Source organism: Dromiciops gliroides, chromosome 2 (genome assembly GCF_019393635.1).
Source record: "Dromiciops gliroides isolate mDroGli1 chromosome 2, mDroGli1.pri, whole genome shotgun sequence".
Lineage (NCBI taxonomy): Eukaryota > Metazoa > Chordata > Mammalia > Microbiotheria > Microbiotheriidae > Dromiciops > Dromiciops gliroides.
The window spans coordinates 249,115,999-249,121,927 of record NC_057862.1 but is presented as its reverse complement, the minus strand read 5'-3'; the positions used below and the strand labels follow the sequence as shown (position 1 = coordinate 249,121,927).

Here is a 5,929-nt window from a genome sequence, read left to right as displayed (position 1 = left end):
CAGTACATGGCACATTTTCAAAAATTGACCATGTATTAGGGCACAAAAACATCATAGTCAAATGTAGAAAGGCAGAAATAAAGTAAATGTATTCTTCTCAGATCATGATGCAATAAAAATTACATGTAATAAAGAGCCATGGAAAAGTAGACTGAAAATCAATTGGAAACTAAATAATTTCATTCTAAAGAATGAGTGGGTCAAACAACAAATCATAGAAACAATCAATAACTTTATCCAAGAGAATGACAATAATGAGACAACATACCAAAATCTGTGGGATGCAGCCAAAGCAGTGCTTAGCGGAAATTTTATAGCTCTAACTGCTTACATGAATAAAAAAGAGAAAGAGGAGATCAATGAATTGGGAATGCAACTTAAAAACCTAGAAAAAGCTCTTTCCGCCATCTTGCAGTGCCACCACCATGGTGTACATGAATGTCCTGGCAGATGCACTCGAAAGCATCAACAATGCAGAAAAATGAGGAAAACGCCAGGTTCTCATTAGGCTGTGCTCTAAAGTAATTGTCAGGTTCTTAACTGTGATGATGAAGCACGGTTACATTGGCGAATTTGAGATCATCGATGATCACAGAGCAGGAAAAATTGTTGTGAACCTCACAGGCAGATTAAACAAGTGTGGTGTAATCAGTCCCAGATTTGATGTTCAATTGAAAGATCTGGAAAAGTGGCAGAATAATCTGCTACCATCCCGTCAGTTTGGGTTCATTGTGCTTACAACCTCAGCTGGCATCATGGACCATGAGGAAGCAAGATGAAAACACACAGGAGGAAAAATCCTGGGATTCTTTTTCTAAGGGTGTAAAACATACATACAAATAAAATGCTCCAATGGACAAAAAAAAAAAACCAACCTAGAAAAAGAACAAATTAGAAATCCCCAATTAGATACTAAACTAGAAATCCTGAAAATTAAAGGAGAAATTAATAAAATTAAAAGCAAGAAAACTATAGAATTAATCAATAAAACTAAGAGCTGATTTTATGAAAAAACCAAGAGAATAGACAAACCATTGGTTAATTTGATTAAAAAAAAGAAAGAAGAAAACCAAATTACCAGTATCAAAAATGAAAGGGGTGATGTCACCACCAAAAAAGTGGAAATTAAAGCAATAATTAGGAATTATTTTGCCCAACTGTATGCCAATAAATTTGACAATCTAAATGAAATGGATAAATATTTACAAAAATACAAACTGCCAAGGTTAACTGAGGAGGAAATAAAATCCTTAAATAAGCCCATATTAGAAAAAGAAATTGAACAAGCCATTAATGAACTCCCTAAGAAAAAAACCCCCAGGGCCAGATGGGTTTACAGGTGAATTCTACCAAACATTTAAAGAATAATTAATTCCAATATTATTCAAATTATTTGGAAAAATAGGTGAAGGAGTTCTACCAAATTCTTTTTATGACACCAATATGGTGTTGATATCAAAACCAGGCAGAGCCAAAACAGAGAAAGAAAATTATAGACCAATTTCCCTAATGAATATTGATGCAACAATCTTAAATAAGATATCAGCAAGGAGATTACAGTAAGTGATCACCAGGATAATACACTATGACCAGATGGGATTTATACCAGGCATGCTGGGCTGGTTCAACATTAGGAAAACTATTAACATAATCAACCACATCAATAAGAAAACTAACCAAAATAATATAATTTTCTCAATAGATGCATAGAAAGCTTTTGACAAAATACAGCACCCATTCCTAATAAAAACACTAGAGAGCTTAGGAATAGGTGGAGCTTTCCTTAAAATAATAAGCAGTATCTTCCTAAAACCTTCAGCAAGCAGTATATGTAATGGAAGTAAGTTAGAGGCCTTAACAATAAGATCAGGGGTGAAACAGGGATGTCTATTATCACCTCTATTATTTAATATTGTACTAGAAATGTTTAGCAATCAGAGAAGAAAAAGGAATTAAAGGAATTAGAACAGGGAAGGAGGAAACAAAACTATCACTTTTTGCAGATAATATGATGGTATACTTAGAGAATCCTAGAGAATCAACTCAAAAATTACTTGAAGCAATTAACAACTTTAGCAAAGTAGCAGGATATAAAATAAAGCCACATAAATCATCAGCGTTTCTATACATGACCAACAAAGTCCAGCAGCAAGAGATAGAAAGAGAAATTCCATTTAAAGTAATGGTAGATAACATAAAATACTTGGGAGTCTACTTGCCAAGGAAAACCCAGGAGCTCTATGAGCACAATTACAAAACTCTTTTCACACAAATCAAATCAGATCTAAATAATTGGAAAAATACCAATTGCTCGTGGATAGGCTGAGCTAATCTAATAAAAATGACAATTCTAACCTAAATTAATTTGCTTATTCAGTGCCATACCAATCAGACTACCTAAAAATTATTTTAAAGAGCTAGAAAACCTAATAACAAAACATCTGGAAAAACCAAAAGTCAGGAATATCAAGGGAAATAATTCACAGAAAGGTGGGTTAGCTGTACCAAATCTGAAGCTGTACTGTAAAGTGGCAGTCATCAAAACTATTTGGTACTGGCTAAGAAATAGAGTGGAGGATCAATGGAATAGGCTAGGCACAGAAGACACAGTAGTAAATGACTTTAGTAATGTACTGTTTGATAAACCCAAAGACTCCAGCTTCTGGGATAGGAATTCAGTATTTGACAAAAACTGCTGGGAAAACTGGAAGATTGTATGGCAGAAATTAGGCATAGACCAACATCTTACACCTTGTACTTAAATAAGGTAAAAATGTGTACATAATTTAGACATGAGGTGATACCGTAGGTAAATTGGGAGAGGAAGGAATAGTCTACCTTTCAGATCTTTGGAAAGGAAAACAGTTTATGACCAAACAAGAGATAGAGTATATTATGAAATGCAAAATGGATGATTTTGATTACATTAAATTAAAAAGCTTTTGTACAAACAGAAGCAATGCATCCAAAATTAGAAGGGAGGCAGAAAGCTGGGAAACAATTTTTATGGCCAGTACTTCTGATAAAGGCCTCATTCCTAAAATATATAGGGAACTAAATCAAATTTATAAGAATTCAAGTCATTCCCCAATTGAGATATGGTCAAAGGATATGAACAGGCAGTTTTCTGATGAAGTAATCAAAGCTATCTATTCCCATATGAAAAAATACCACCTGACACCTATCAGATTGGCTAAAATGACAAAAAAGGAAAATAATAAATGTTGGAGAAGCTGTAGAAAATTGGAACACTAATGTATTGTTGGTGGAGTTGTGAACTGATCCAACCATTCTGGAGAGCAATTTGGAATTATGCCCAAAGGGCTATAAAGCTGTGCATACCCTTTGACCCAGCAATACCACTTTTGGGTCTTTTTCCCAAAGAGGTCATAAAAAAGGGAAAAGGACCCACATGTACAAAAATATTTATAGCTGCTCTTTTTGTGGTGGCAAGGAATTGGAAATTGAGGGGTTGCTCATCAATTGGGGAATGGCTGAACAAGTTGTGGTATATGAATGTAATGGAATTCTATTGTGCTGTGAGAAATGATGAGCAGGAGGAGTTCAGAGAAACCTGGAAGGACTTGCATGAACTGATGATGAGTGAGATGAGCAGAACCAGAAGAACATTATGTACAGTATCATCAATATTATGTGTTGATTAACTGTGATAGACTAGATTCTTCTCACCAATATAATGGTACAATAAAGTTCCAAAGGACTCATGGTGGAAAAGGCTCTCCAAATCCAGGGAAAAAAAAAGAACTGTGGAATATGGATACTGATTGAACCATATTATTTCTTTTGTTTTTGGTGCTGTTGTTTTTCTTTTTTGAGGTTTTTCCTTTTTTGTTCTGATTCTTCTCTTATAACATGACTAATGCAGAAATATATTTAGTATTATCTACCTATCTATATATGTATTTATATATATACATATATATACATATATACACATATATATACATATATATGTGTATGTATGTGTGTGTATATATATATATATATATATAAAAATTTGAGATTGGAAATCTTATGTAAACAAATGTTGAAAACTATCTCTGCATGTAGCTTGAAAAGAATAAAATACTTTTATCAAGAAAAAAAAGAGAATGATTCACGTTGATTTATTGTTTTGTTTTGTTTTTTGGTGAGGCAAATGGGGTTAAGTGACTTGCCCAGGGTCACACAGCTAGTAAGTGTCAAGTGTCTGAGGCTAGATTTGAACTCAGGTCCTCCTGATTCCAGGGCCGTGCTGTGGCACCTAGCTGCCCCATTCATGTTGATTTAGAGATATAGACACCTTGATCTAATAGGACTCCCCAAACTTCCTTGTACAACATCAAGGTTCTAAATGTCTTGGCTTTGCTAAGCAAACTCAAGGATTATACTTATTTTTCAAATGTTTTATGGAAACTTCATTTTGATTTTTGTCCTTTTTCTCCATGTCCTTTTCCTTATTATACAAGTTCAATTTATGTATAGCAAATTGTAAAAAAAATACTAACTTGTAATTTTTCTTCCTTTACCTGGCTCAAATACAGAAAAAACAGGTCTTGCCTCAGTGAAATAAATGCTTTTAAAGGCCAACACTGAAGACTGCTCCCCAAACCACAGATTTCTTCCTTAATTTGATTCTAGGCAATTCTATACTAGCATCCTAAAATTCTCTCCCCCCACCCCTATCCCCATCAAAAACATTCTACTTGTTTAAGATGCTAAAGCAGTTCTTAAAAAATCACTTCCACTCTGAGACACTTGGTCTTCTCTACTGTCATGGGAGGATTATGGGCCCTGATTACCCCAACAGTTCTCTGGGGAGGTCAAGGAACTTTTTCCTTGAAACCTCAGGAGTTTTCCCTTGAAATCAAGTAGGCCTCTCCTTGAACTCAATCAAGGACATACACACCCAAAAGAGATAAGCTGCACCAGATTGAACTGAGCATGCTCCAGGACCACCACCCTGCATTCCAGTTCTCCTGAGCACCTGGATGAGGTAATCCTTTGGGAGAGACTACCCCAGGAGAAGACCACCTGGAACCGCCCACCAGCAGACTGCTTAGACCCATCAGGACAAAGTTAACGCCCATCACCAGATTGCTCAGGAGGGATCTCTCTTACCCCAGTGCAACGCCAGAGGACCCCCAGCCCCTCACCCAATAAGGGACACTCTTACCCACGCCATCTAAACCCTATAAAAGGGCGCTCCTCAAGCTAGTCGGGGAGGAAAGCATTTTGTTTCTCCAAAACCTTCCTCCCGGCCAGTTTCTCTTGTACCCCAATAAACCTGTTCTTTTATTCCTAATTAGGTCTTGTGCAAGAGCGTAATTCTTTACCGAGGAATCCTAAGGACCCACGTGCTTTCTCCCTTTATCACTACATTATTTCCTTTTGTGATACCTGCTTTTTCCTTTTTCCTCACCAGTGGGTATTCCCCTCCCTCACTTAAATCCAATTCACTGCAAGTCATGGCATTACCCCAATGTGATGACTCCCCTGTACTCTCTAGGAGGAAACCCTATAATACTGATGAGAACCTACTCCAAATTTAAATAATGAAAGTTTAAGAAAACATTGCTGTTAGTGTAAAATAAGTTGTTTTGTGGGATATCTAGCACAAAGTACTATGAGACAGAAGCCAGAGAACCTGGGTTAAAATTCTAGATCTCTTATTTACCTACCCTCTGACCTTGGTAAACCATATGTAGCTTTTTGGGGAACTAGCTTCCTTACCTGTAAAATTAGGGAATTAGACAAAATGTCTAATGTCTTAGAATTTTAGAGATTTTGTCTAAAATGTCTAATTAGACAAAATCTCTAAAATTCTAAGATTTTTAGATTTTGTGTCTTGCTTAGCATACTAAGGGTTTAAATAAAGGACATCCTATGGAATAGATTAAAGCTATTTTTAAAAGGATTATATCTAATA

At 35.7% G+C, this 5,929-nt stretch overlaps 1 pseudogene; it reads left to right on the top strand.

Annotated features, from left to right (window-relative positions):
* The first annotated feature begins 425 nt into the window (after positions 1 to 425).
* On the top strand, positions 426 to 870 carry LOC122739848 (annotated as a pseudogene).
* The last annotated feature ends 5,059 nt before the right edge of the window (positions 871 to 5,929 follow it).